The sequence below is a fragment of the Muntiacus reevesi genome, chromosome 2, assembly GCF_963930625.1.
Source record: "Muntiacus reevesi chromosome 2, mMunRee1.1, whole genome shotgun sequence".
NCBI classification, from domain to species: domain Eukaryota; kingdom Metazoa; phylum Chordata; class Mammalia; order Artiodactyla; family Cervidae; genus Muntiacus; species Muntiacus reevesi.
The window spans coordinates 117,692,845-117,707,559 of record NC_089250.1 but is presented as its reverse complement, the minus strand read 5'-3'; the positions used below and the strand labels follow the sequence as shown (position 1 = coordinate 117,707,559).

At 40.5% G+C, this 14,715-nt stretch overlaps 1 pseudogene; it reads left to right on the top strand.

Moving 5' to 3' along the window:
• The first annotated feature begins 7,273 nt into the window (after positions 1–7,273).
• On the top strand, positions 7,274–12,191 carry LOC136157236 (acidic fibroblast growth factor intracellular-binding protein-like; annotated as a pseudogene).
• Positions 12,192–14,715: the final 2,524 nt, after the last annotated feature.

Genomic DNA, 14,715 nt, shown 5'->3' with positions numbered 1-14,715 from the left:
CTCCTTGGAAGGAAAGTTATGACCAACCTAGACAGCATATTAAAAAGCAGAGACATTACTTTGCCAACAAAGGTCCATCTTCAAAGCTATGGTTTTTCTGGTAGTCATGTATGGATGTGAGAGCTGAACTATAAAGAAAGCTGAGTGCTGAAAAATTGATGCTTTTGAACTGTGGTGTTGGAGAAGACCCTTGAAAGTCCCTTGGAGTGCAAGAAGATCCAACCAGTCCATCCTAAAGGAAATCAGTCCTGAATATTCATTGAAAGGACTGATGCTGAAGCTGAAACTCCAATACTTTGGCCACCTTATGTAAGAATTGACTCATTGGAAAAAACCCTGATGCTGGGCAAGATTGAAGGCAGGAAGAGAAGGGTATGACAGAAGATGAGATGGTTGGATAGCATCACTGACTCTATGGAGATGAGTTTGAGTAAGCTCTGGGTGTTGGTGATGGACAGAGAAGCCTGGCATGCTGCAGTCCATGTGGTTACAAAGAGCAAGACACGACCAAGCAACTGAACTGAAGTCATCTAAATACAAACTTCTGCAATGACTGCCCCAGAGAAAGAGAATGTGAATAATAGTGCACCAGCTTATACATGCTTTTGTTCACATTTAGCTTATGTGATCCTTCTTAACTTTTTAGAGTATGTGGCCATAAGATGGATTTCCCTGATGGCTCAGCTGTTAAAGAATCTGTCTGCCAGTGTAGGAGATGCAGGAGACACAAGTTTTATCTCTAGTGGGGAGATCCCCCTGGAGGAGAAAACGACAACCCACTCTGGTATTTCTTGCCTGCAAAATCCCATGAAAAGAGGAACCCGGTGAGCTACAATCCAAAGGGTCACAAGGAGTCTGACACAACTGAGTGGACAGAGCTGAACCATTAAGATAGTTGAGTAGTGATGGAAATTCTACTGCACTGACCCACGCACATAAAGGAGAATTGAGTTGGGTTCAGGGCAGGCCACCCCAGAATCTGTCTCAAGGACATATTGATTATTTTGAATTAAAGTTACTTTAGAAGCAGCTGATAAAAGAAAGAGGGACACTTTGACCCTCCTCTTTCTCTCCCTGAAAGCAGGAAATAAATCTCTCATGTGATAGGTTCACTCTTCACCTGGAGTAGGACACCCTTCTTGTGAGCGCTAGGAAGTTGGGCCTGAAAAGCCTGTTTAAATAAACCTTGTTACTTCTCTAATTTACTGCCCCTAGCCCAAACTGTTTAGATTCTTCACTAATTAAGCATCCAAAGTCTAAGTTTCTTTGTCTTATCAGTTACTCACAAATTTATTGTTTGTTTGCCTGGAAAATATAAAATCTGCCTGCTTTGGACACTTTTTGTCCAGTCGCTTAGTCGTGTCCAACTCTTTGTGACTCCATTATCTGCAGCCTGCCAGGCTCCTTTGTTCTTGGGTTTTTTTCCAGCCAAGAATACTGGAGTGAGTGTCCGTTTCCATCTCCAGGGGATGTTCCTGGATCAGGGATCAAATCGGTTGTCTCCCACATTGGCATGCCGATTCTTTACCTCTGAGCCACCAGGGAAGCCCCTGATAATTGCTTTGGACACTTATTAGGTCCTACTTCTGTAAGTCCTCCATGCACACAAATGCATTTCTTTTTCTCATGTTAATCTCTTGTGCCAATTTTATTATTAGTCCAGCCAGAAGAACTTGAGAGGGGAGGAGAGGGAAATTTGCCCCTCCTTACAGTGGGATAAATACAAGCTTCCATATCTTTATAAATTTTACTCCCTTATGCTTTTTCTCCATGATGCCAGCACTGAGATGGAGCCCAGCAGTTCAAATAGGAGGACCATCTACTGCTCCATAAAGACATTCATTAAGGGTTTGTAGAACTGTTCATGCACTGTCTGCATGGGGAGAGAGGATGGGTTTCCCTGTCTTGTGGGGACTTTCTGATGAGTCGATTTTTGTGCTTCCACCGCAAGAGTGTGAGTTCAGGTTCTACAAACTCTTGATAAGGGTTTTCTAGAGTAAGCGCTCACGGCAGGCTTACAAGAGCTCAAAGAGGATCAGGTGCAAAAAAAGGGAATGGCCACATGTTCCCAGGAGGAACTGCCTGCAGTGCCTTGAACTCTATAATTCTGTGCCTTGAACTTCTATAGTACTTAACATGAAATAAATATATTGCAAAAATATAGTGCCAAAGGAACATTTATTCCCAGAGGATTCTCCCCAACTCAAAAACATCATGGGGCATCTGCTATGCATCCAATTGTTTCAAAAGAAATAGCCCCTTTTCTGTCACATAACAGGGTGTACACATGTACATCATATTTGTTTGTGGAAAATATTAGATCCTGGGAGGATAAATACTGAAGAAAATGGGCTTATAAATAAGATGTTAAAGTAAGATCTAAAACTTCAGATTGCAGATTAGGTTTTCAAAAACATAGCACCGCTTATTTAAATGTGCATATTGAATAGTTTGCAGCTGAAAATCATCCAAGTACAAAGATGATAGAGTTCCCTGTAGAAGAGGGCGCTAAGCTTTAATGACAGTTGTGTTGTTACGATTCTAATGAACTCTCCCTCATCTTAGTTTCCTCTCTTGTACAATTGTTGGGTGTGGTTGTGAGGTACAAATTTCAGGTGAAGTTGTTTTATTTAAGATCCAATCTTTTTAAAAAATATTTTTATTTTTATTTATTTGTGGCTGTGCTAGGTCTTTGTTGCTGCATGGGCTTTACTCTAGTTGAGGTGAGTGGGGGCTGCTCTCTAGTTGGAGTGCGCAGGCTTCTCATTGCGGTGGCTTTTCTGGTTGCAGAGCACATGCTCTTGGGCAAGTGGGCTTCAGTAAGTGTGGCATATGCGCTCAGTAGCTGTGGGTCTAGAGTAAGGCTCAGTAGTTGTGGCACACAGGATTAGTTTCTTCAAGGCACGTGGGATCTTCCTGGATCAAACATCAAAACCATATATCCTGCATTGGCAGGTATATACATTTTTTTTTTTTTTTTAACCACTGATCCTCTAGGGAAGCCCCTAGCTAATTCTGAAAACAATTAGGGTTTAGCGTTTGTTAGATAGATTTGGGTTTAAATCCAAAATCTGCCTAATATTCATCATGAGTCCTCGAGAAAATGATTTTACTTCTTTAAACTTGAGTTTCATTATTGGTAAAATAAGGATAATCATACCTCTTTCATAAGATTCTTATAAGGATAAATAAAATAATTCATGTCATGGTGTCGCAGGGCTGGGGGGAAGAGACTCTTGGAGAGCACAAACAAAATCTTGTGTGCACCAGGACCCAGAGGAAAGGAGCAGTGACCCCACAAGAGCCTGAACCAGACCTGCCTGTGAGTGTCTGAGGGTCTCCTGCGGAGCCATAGGTTGCAGCCATGGGAGGTGCATGTTGACATAAGTCCTATTTTAAAATAGTCCTTCAATTCAAGGGATTAGATATGATAGAGTGCCTGAAGATATGATAAAGCAGACTGAGGTTCATTACATTGTATAGGAAGTTGTGACCAAAACCATCTCAAAGAAAAAGAACTGCAAGAAGGCAAAGTGGTTGTCTGAGGAGGCCTTACAAATAGCTGAGAAAAGAAGAGACGTGAAAGGCAAAGGATAAAGGGAAAGATGTACCCATCTGCATGCAGAATTCCACAGAATAGCAAGGAGAGATAACAAAGTCTTTTTAAATGAACAGTGCGAAGACATAAGAGGAAAACAATAGAATGGGTAAGTCTAGAGATCTCTTCAAGAAAATTGGAGTTACAGAGGGAACATTTCACACAAAGATGGGCACAATAAAGGAAAGAAATGGCAAAGATCTAATAGAAGCAGAAGATATTAAGAGGAGATGGCGAGATTACACAGAACTGTACAAAAAAGGTCTTCATGACCTGGGTAATCATGATAGTGGTGGTCACTCACCTAAAATCACGTACTCTGGAGTGTGAAGTCAAGTGGACCTTAGGAAGCATTACTGCCAATAAAGCTAGTGGAGGTGATGGAATTCCAGCTGAGCTACATCAAATCCTAAAAGATGATGCTGTTAAAGTGCTGCATTCAATATGTCAGTAAGTTTGAAAAACTCAGCAGTGGCCACAGAACTGGAAAAGATCAGTTTTCATTCCAATCCCAAGGGAAGACAATGACAAAGAATGTTCAAACTACTATACAATTGCATTTATTTCACATGCTAGAAAGTTAATGTTCAAAATCCTTCAAACTAGGCTTCAACAGTATGTGAACTGGGATCTTCTCTATGTACAGGCTGGATTTATAAAAGGCAGAGAAACAAGAAATTAATTGCCAACATCCATTGGGTCATAGAAAAAGCAAGGGAATTGCATACAAGCATCTACTTTTGCTTCATTAACTACACTGAAGCCTTTTGCTGTGTGGATCACAACAAACTGGAAAATTCTTAAAGAGATGATAATATCAGAACACCTTTCATATCTCCTGAGAAATCTTGTGTGCAGGATAAGAAGCAACAGCTAGAACCAGACATGGCACAATGGACTGGTTCAAAACTGGGAAAGGAATATATCAAGGCTGTGTATTGTTACTCTGCTTATTTAACTTATATGCAGAGTACCTTATGCAAAATGCTGGACTGGATGAAGCACAAGCTGAAATCAAGATTTCTGGGAGAAATACCAACAGTCACAGATATGCAGATGATACCACCCTAATGGTAGAAAGTGAAGAGGAACTAAATAGCCTCTTGATGAAGGTGAAAGAGGAGAATGAAAAAGCTGACTTAAAACTCAACATTCAAAAAACAAAAATCATGGCATCCAGTCCCATAACTTCATGGCAAATAGATGGGGAAACAATGGAAACAGTGACAGACTTTATTTTCTTCAGCTCCAAAATCACTGTTGATGTGACTGCAGTCAGGAAATTAAAAGACGCTTGCTCCTTGGAAGAAAAGCTATTACTAACCTAGACAGCATATTAAAAAGCAGAGACATTACTTTGACAACAAAATTCATCTAGTCAAAGCTGTGGTTTTTTCAGTAGTCACGTATGGATATGAGAGTTGGACTATAAAAAAAGTTGAGCACTGAAGAATTGATCCTTTTGAACTGTGGTGTTGGAGAAGACTCTTGAGAGTCCCCTGGACTGCAAGGAGAACCAACCAGTCTATCCTAAAGGAAATCAGTCCTGAATATTCATTGGAAGGACTGATGATGAAGCTGAAACTCCAGTACTTTGGTCACCTGATGGGAAGAACTGACTCATTAGAAAAGACCCTGTTGCTGGGCAAGATTGAGGGCAGGAGGAGAAGGGGATGACAGAGGATGAGGTGGTTGGATGGCATCACCGACTCAGAGGACATGAGTTTGAGTCAACTCTGGGAGTTGGTGATGGACAGGGAAGCCTGGCATGCTGCAGTCCATGGGGTTGCAAAGAGTTGGACATGACTGAGCGACTGAACTGAACTGAACTGAAAGATTTAGGTTACCAAATACTTAATTCCATAGAGTATTTTATGGAAATGGAGTATTGGGACTGTGGGCTCATTTGCTTGTTTCTAAGTTGCTGAAAAATGTGAAGAAAGAACATTTTGAGCCTACGGCTTTAAGTTCTCACCTTACATTTTGGGTAATAAACTAGAAAGAATCTCTGTCTCTGTTGGTCACAGGATTGAAGTTTCGGAAAAATAAACTGGAAGATTAAGCCTGTGAGTGGCTGGATTATGATGTAAATTAATTCACAACATTGGAAGGTCTTTTTATTTTTTTAAGTTTGGGCAGCTATTATGAAGTAGTAGGACCTTGGAAATTGGGAAGATGACTATTTGGGGGTATATTCTCATCAAGCTAAAAACTTTGATCTTTCGAATTTTACTGAGCTTCCTTTGCCCATAGAATCAGTCTTCTATCAACTGTTTCAGAACCCAAATGACCTCTCCTGAGATTGTCTTGAAGAAGACGACTGATACCGCTTCCAAATACTCTCCTAGAAGTGCAAAAAAGGACAGCTAACTGCAAATGCTTGCCAGGGTATGAGGCAGTGGGAGCTCTTACACACTGACATTGAGTGTGTGAATTGTACAACTCCTTTGGAAAACCAACATTGTCTACTGAAGCTAAATGCATGGGGGACATAGCCCAAAACCCATCGTTTCTACTCCTGAGTATCTAACCTGTATACATATGTAAGTATATGCACCAAGAGACAGGTTCAGGAATATTTACCACAGCCCCATTTACACTCGAGAACAATTCACATGTCCATCATCAAAAGAAAGGAAAATAAACTGTGGTAGATTTATACATGGAGTATTATTCTACAGTGAACACAATGGCTACAATGTACAATAGCATGGTTGAAATCATGCTTTTATATTTAGGAAAAGAAGTCAGACACACAAAAAAATGTGTTCTGTAAACTTCCATTTTATTAAGTATGTAAACAGACAAAATCAGCCTAGGATGATGGAAAATCAAAATAGTGGTTACTTTGGGAATATTCATAGCAAGAATTCAGGAACACAAGTAAGACTTTAGGGATGCTGGTATATCTTAATCTGGGTGCAGACCCCTGTTACCAAGCTAGGGGAAGTATTGAACCCTCTATATAATCCAGTGGTTAGGTTTTCGAGATACTATGGGCATAACACTCAAGATCTTTTCAGCAATCATGGGCTCCTTCATTTTTGTATCCTTAGCAACATCTGTTTTTAAATTTAGAATGGAAATAAAACAAAATATCTCTCATTTTTTTCTGGCCTATCCAGAAAGACAAATCTTTCAGTCCAAGCAAGCAAACTTTAATTTTATTCTTCAAATTATTTGGTTTTGCTTGTTTGTCTTTACTCTTTGGAGTTTAGTACAAAGTTCTGTTTAGATCTCCAGTTTGGCAAATAATAGTAATTAATTCGATAGCATTTTTGGGAGATCCTTACAAAATACTATAAGGAGGTGGTTGTTGTTTAGTCACTAACTAAGTTGTATCTGACTCTTTCGCTACCCTGGGGACTAGCCCACCAGGCTCCTCTGTCCTTGGGATTTCCCAGGCAAGAATACTGGTGTGGGTTGCCATTTCCTTGCCCAGGGGCTCTAACTGACTTGGGGTTGAATCCCTGTCTCCTGGATTGGCAGGTGGATTCTTTGCCCCGAGCTACCTGGGAAGCCCCCTGTAAGGAAGAAGTAGGTGCAGTGTGGTAAAAAGAGAACATCAAGAACCCCTAAAAAGAAGAATACCTTTTTGTGTGTATAGGGTTACAGGCATGTGAAAAGACACCCCTGGACTGATAAGATTAAGAACTCAGGCTTTAGGGTGATGGCATGTCTACAGGCAGAGACGGGGCACAGGAGATCCGGGCCTGGGAGTCCGTGGGAATGGAGGTGAGTCAGAAATCTGTGTGGGGTGTTGCTGAAGCAAAAAGTAGAAAAAGGGCAAGAGGGAGGGGAAAGTGATGAGGCAAGAAAGGTTGGCTGGATCCCCAAATTTTCCGCATGACTTTTTATAATCTCTTCATTCTGTTTCTCTCCTCCCATTTAATCACCAGATAATCATTGATCTACTTTCTGTTACTGTAGATTAGTCCACACTTCCTAGAATTTTATATAAATAAAATTATACTTTATAAACAAAGAAAGGTTGGCTAAGATCAATCTGAGGAGGGCATGGATGTTATGTTAGATTGCTTAGACTTTTTTGCAAATGAGAAGAGGAAATAGTCATAGAATACATTTGAGGATAAATGGACCTGAGAAAATATCTGAGTTTTATATAATTATCCATTAGTAATTACCTAATTCCTAATTAAATAATTATAGAGGTTAAAGCAACTCTGTATTTAAAATGCTTGTGTCTATCTCCTGAAAAAAAATGGCAATTTAGTATTTTGGAATTTTAAATCACAGCAACTAACCACATGACTGAACAACCATTTGTATAAGTATTGCACATTGAGAAATTTGGAAGGAATACAAATTAATATTTTAAAAGTGATTTATATTTATGACAAGTCCTTCTTCACTGACCTAAGACTTTCAGTAAAATATTTCTCCCCTGGACTATTTTAACAAGTGTGTTCAAATAGCATAGTATTTACAGTATCCTTTATCCTTGGGGGGATAACTTTCAAGATCCCTAGTGGATGCTTAAAACTCCAGATAGCTATCAATCCTATGTATACTATATTTTTCTTTTATATACATATCTATGATAAAGTTTAATTTATGTATTAGGCCCCAGTAAGAGATTAAGAACAATAGCTAATAATAAAATAGAACACTTACAAAAATAGACTGTAATAAAATTCATCTGAGTATGTACTTTCTCTCTCTTGAAATATCTTATGTATCACTTTCATGCCTTTTTCATCTTAACTAAGCACTTATCATGCACAGTGGCTGTAACTTTTGCAGTTTGAGGTGCGACAGCAAAGTGAGCATGGTTTTCTTTTCCCTTCTTCACAATTTCACAGATGGAAGATTTTTTCTTACCATAGATCTTAGCAACTTCAGCATGCAATTTTTTTCCCTTCGTTATTGAGGACTTTCACCTTCGCAGCTGGCCGTCGTACTCATGGCTTCTCTTTGGCATATCCGAATCCCCAGCATCACGACTCTTGTGCTTTGGGGTGATTGTTAGAAAAATCAGGGTGACTTGAACACAAGTACTGTGGCAATAACACCACAATTGCTCTAATAACCATGACAGCTGCTAAAGTGACTAGTGGGTAAAATATACTGCACAAAGGACTGATTCCTGTCCCTGCAGGACAGAGTGGACTGGAAAGAGATGTCACATACAGAATGTGCAATTTAAAACTTAGGAATTATTTGTGGAATTTCCCATTTCATATTTTTGACCACAGTTGGCTCTGGGTAACTGAAACAGAAAAGTGAAATCTCAGATAAGTGGGGGGGAAGATTGTACAATTATAATTGGATTTCCTTTTATGGACCTGGTTTATAATTGTAAAACCAATGGATACCAATTGTCCATGCAGAATTTCCAAAGTTTTTGGAAGTGAATTTACTGATCTTTGTGTTTTGACACCTTCCTTTCTCTACACTTCACTGCTGTGTTCCAGATAGACTTTATGCTGTGAGTAAATCTTAGAACTTCTTCCTACGTAACTGTAACTTTGTACCCGTTGTCCAACATCTTCCCATTTCCCTACCTCTCCACCCCTGGTAATCACCGGTACTTCCTTCTCTCTCTGCTTCTGTGAATTTGACTTTTTTTCCATTCCCTCTATAAGTGAGATCATGTAGTATTTTTCTTTCTTTCTGTGTCTGGTTCATTTCAGTTAGCTTGAGGTCCTCCAGGTTCATCTTTGTTGTTGCAAATGGCAGAATGCTGTGGGCTGGGACAGGAAATAAAATGTAGTAAAATCTGGCTTTCAAATAAAGCAAAATAGATTTTTTAGCTTAATTTTTAAATTAACCTTAAGAAGTCTTCCGTATTGCTTGGGTCAGAGGAACAGCTCTGTGGTAGTGTTCGTTGGTCTCCTTACTGGTATTTTAGATTCCCTCATCTCATGGAAATAATTGATATTTAACCCTCACATGGAATTCTGGATCAGAAATATGAGTTCAAAGGTAGGTGCAGAAAAATGGTTTCTAGGCAACCACAACATATACTTATTTTAAGAAGTGATGGTTCAATGACAGTATGAATCATTTGACAGTTTAGTAGTGGATAGAGTTCTAAGCCCTGTGCTTCTAAAAGCACTCTCCAAAGAACTATGTTCTTTGATCTAAATGGTTATACAGGTGAATCATGTTTAACGATGTTTCCAGGGACATCAAAATGGCTGTTCTATTCAAGTCTTAAAACGGAAATCAGTTGTAACAGTTAACTGAATATGTGCACCATGGGTATTTTTATTCCTATCTTGAGTAATACTTGTGAGATGTTTGCACACTATTTTGTGTATATATATATTTGTAGCAGGAAGAACCAGGATTATATTTAAAACTGTGTAATCTTATTTCCCACAACTCCCACTTCTGTGTTTCTCTTTACATTAGAATGTTTCAAAAGCTATTCATGTTAAAGATTACATACTCAAACACTTCAGTTGTGTCCAACTCTTTGCGACCCTGTGGACTGTAGCCTGCCAGACTCTGTCAGTTGAATCCTCAGGCAAGAATACTGGAGTGAGTAGCCATTCCCTTCTTCAGGGGATCTTCCTGACCTAGGGATTGAATCCTCACCTCCTGCATTGCAGAAGACTCTTTACCATCTGAACCACCAGGGAAGGGGTTCACATATATTACTTCAATTAGTTTTTCCAGAATATCAGTGAAGTAGGTACTGTATTTTCCAGATGAGAAAACAGGCTTGACTAAGTGAGTTAATGTTTCCAAGGTTCCAAAGTTAATACATGAGTAATAGAGCCATGATTTGAATTCAGGTAGAGAACACACTAACTTCAAGTAACTTTCATACTTAATCTTCAACTTTAGCCTACCTGTATCTGCAAACAGTTGTCCATTTAAGGTGCTCGTTTCTCATCTCCCTTTCTCTCTTTCTCCTACTCCTATTTGTCTCATGTTTATTTAACTTCACTGAATCTGTTGTCTACAACATAACCAACGAAACTAATGTTGCTAAATCCAATGTCTACCTCCTCAAATTTCCCATTAAAATACAAAATACAGGTAGTATCTTGTTTGACTTCTGGGATACAGCCTACTGTTTTGTTGTTTTTCTCTCTCCTTTGCTCACATCCTTCATCCTTTACACAAATTCCAGATGTTCAAGTTTCCCAGGGATTAGTTCTCTTCTTTATAATGGACATCTCTCTTTGACTATTTCATTAATTCACAGAGTTTATATAACATCCATATGCTGTTAAATTCCAGATCTATTGTCCTTCCCCTCATCTAGACTTTCTCTTGAAATCCGAACCTGAACTTTCCAAACTGAAAATTTAATAGACATCTCAAATTCAACATGCCTAAGAAGCACCTTATTATTTTATTGGGCTCCAAAATCACTGCAGATGGTGACTGCAGCCATGAAATTAAAAGATGCTTGCTCCTTGGAAGAAGAACTATGACCAACCTAGACAGCATATTAAAAAGCAGAGACGGCGCCGGGCCTGGGCAGTGCTCGCTGGCGCTGCGGTAGCGCCCGGCTTCGGGTGTCGCCAAGACCAGCGAGCTGGACATCTTCGTGGGGAATACGACCCTCATCGACGAGGACGTGTATCGCCTTTGGCTGGACGGTTATTCGGTGAGCGCCGCGGTGGCCCTGAGGGCGCGCTCGGGAATTCTGGAGCAGACCCGCGCCACAGCAGCGGTGCTGCAGAGCGACAGCGTGGACCACTACCGGACTTTCCACAGGCTCGGGCGCCCGCTCCACGCGCCGCCCAAGCTGCTTCACCAGCTCATTTTCCAGATCCCGCCCTCTCGACAGGCGCTGCTCATCGGGAGGTATTATGCCTTTGACGAGGCCTTCGTGCGGGAGGTGCTGGGCAAAAAACTGTCCAAGGGCACTAAGAAAGACCTGGATGATATCAGCTCCAAAACAGGCATCACCCTCAAGAGCTGCCGGAGACAGTTTGACAACTTGAAGCGCGTCTTCAAGGTGGTGGAGGAAATGCGGGGCTCCCTGGTGGATAACATCCAGCAGCACTTCCTCCTGTCCGACCGGCTGGCCAGGGACTATGCACCATCGTCTTCTTTGCCAACAATCGCTTTGAGACAGGGAGGAAAAAACTGCACTATCTGAGCTCTAGGGACTTTGCCTTCTGTGCTGAGCTCATGATCCAGAACTGGACCCTCGGAGCCGTCGACTCCCAGGTGGATGACATGGACGTGGACTTAGACAAGGAGTTTCTCCAGGACTTGAAGGAGCTCAAGGTGCTTGTGGCTGACAAGGACCGTCTAGACCTGCACAAGGGCCTGGTGTGCACTGCCCTCCGGGGGAAGCTTGGTGTCTTTTCGGAGATGGAAGCCAACTTCAAGAACCTGTCCCGGGGGCCGGTGAACGTGGCCGCCACGCTGACCCACAATAAGGATGTCAGAGACCTGTTTGTAGACCTCGTGGAGAAGTTCGTGGAACCCTGCTGCTCCGACCACCGGCCGTTGAATGATGTGCGGCTCTTCCTGAATCAGTATTCGGCTTCGGTCCACTCCCTGTATGGCTTCCGGCACCAGGCGCTCTGGGACCGCTCCATGGGCACCCTCCGCGGCTGCCTCCTGTGCCTCTATCATGACTGAGGCCCCTCCCCCGGCCCTTGCCACACTGACGATAAAGTTGCCATGACTTTGAAAAAAAAAAAAAAAAAAGCAGAGACATTACTTTGCTGACCAAGGACTGTCTAGTCAAAGCTATGGTTTTTCCAGTAGTCATGTATAGATGTGAGAGTTGGACTATAAAGAAAGCTGAGCCCTGAAGAATGGATGCTATTGAACTGTGGTGTTGGAGAAGACTCTTGAGAGTCCCTTGAACAACAAGGCGATCAAATCAGTCATTCCTAAAGAAAACCACACCTGAATATTCAATGGAAGGAATGATGCTGAAGTTGAAGCTCCAATTCTTTGGCACCTGATGCAAAGAACTGACTCATTTGAAAATACCCTGATGCTGGGCAAGATTGAAGGCAGGAGGAGAAGGGTATGACAGAGTATGAGATAGTTGGATGGCATCACCAACTAGATGGACATGAGTTTGAGTCAGCTCTGGGAGTTGGTGATGGACAGGGAAGCCTGCCATGCTGCAGTCCATAGGGTCACAAAGAGTTGGACATGACTGAGTGACTGAACTGAACTGAACTGAAGCAGAATATTTGAAACCAACCCTCCTTTTTCAAACTTACTTCACCTGAAGACTTCTCCATCTCATTAACTGACAATAATTTCCTACAAGTTGCTCAAGCCCACACCTGGAAATCTTCCTTGACTGTGATCTTTCTTTTATACTCTACATCCAAAGTGTCAGGAAATCTTTCTGGATATACATTCAGAATGTATTCAGCATCTGACAAGGTCAGACCACCTTTCCTGCAATCGTCCCCACCCAAGTGAACCTGATCCGTAGCCTGAATTTCTGCAGTTATGTTCACACTGGCCTCATGCTTCCAGTATAATGACTGCATGATCTACTCTTTACACAGCAGCTGGAGTGATCCTTGTACAAAGAAAGTCAAATAAAGTCATACCCCCATTCAAATTCTTTCAATATTTTCCTGCCTTGCTCAGAATACATGGCAAAGTCTTTATGGTAATCCTGAACCATTTGCAGCCCTCATCCTCCTCTGACTTTACTTCTACTTTCCCCTCCTATTGAATATCTGACAGCCACATGAATATATTTCTTGCTGTGTCTTAAATATGTCAGGCTTGTTCAGGCCTTAGGATCTTTGCACTTACATTCCCTCTTTCTGGAACTCTCTTCCTCAGTATCTAAATGATTAGTTCTCTCATTTCCTTCTAGTATTTGCTCAGATTTTATCTTCCCAAAGATGCCTGCTGTGACCATCTTAATTGAAGATAAGGCTTACATCCCCATGTACATCTCTCAGTACTCCCTATGGTGTTCTATTTTTCATACAACTTTTCAACTTTTAGCATATGATTTATTATTTTTATTATTTATTCTCTGAGTTCTATATAGGAAAGTAAGGTCCATAAGGGCAGGGGTTTATGTCTGTTTTGTTCACTAGTGTATTTCACATGCCTAGAACAGCTTATGGCATATAGTGGTGACTTATATATGTGTGTGTGAATGTATGTATATGTGAATGTGTGTATGTATATATATATATGTAAGTATATATGTGTTCATATGTTTATATGAAATACATATATGAATGACTGAATGGACTCATAAAGTAGAAGAAAAAAGGAGTCAGATCCAAAATAAAATTATACATCTATACTTGTAGGCTCAAAGAACATATTTAACAGCTCTAGAGCAATGGCATTAATACTTTGTATGTATACATTTGTCATTTCAATGAGAATTCTCAGATATAGCTAAGGGAACTTCAGAGATCTATTTGAATGGGAGTCTACCAAACAGTATTGCTATAGAATTTAGTTAAGAGATTGGTGAACCCAGTGCATCACTGTGCAGGTAGCATTTATAAATGAGACCCATAAGGAAAAAAGCACTCTCACACATGTATGTACACACACACACACATTCCCACTCACACTCACAGCTCAAACAATTTCTCAAATAACATACCTCTAGTGAGCAATAAGTCATTTCTGGGAAGAAGCATGATTTTGGATCCATACTTGACTTGGCGATAAACAAAAACTTGTTTACAATAAGAAAATAATTTAGGCACAATATTAACTTCCATCAGCTTCAGTTTTCTCAATTTTTTTTAAAAATAAAAGGGCAATAACAGTAATACCAAAATTGTTAAGAGCTTAGGAATATTAAAGTAGGTATTGTATAAAAAATATTTTTAAACATTTTATTATAAGGAATTTTCTCTGGTTTTAAATATCAGTCCAGTTAAAGATTTTCTGCTCCTCGCTTGTAACCATTTTCTAAGGCACCTTAAACCTCTGGAGCCAGGAGCTGTCTTTATAATGCTGCTCAACACTGTGCTTCCCAAGACCAGTCTTCACAGAGGAAGTTGAGATGAGATATGCCTGTCTTCCTGGAAATGGAAGAGATCCAATGTTTCTTCCAATTCTAATGTATTATGATACAAAAAAATGTGTGTTTCAGGCAAGAACTTCATATTATATCCTCATAAAAGCTATTGCTGCTAAATGGGCAGAGAGCTGTTGATAATTCA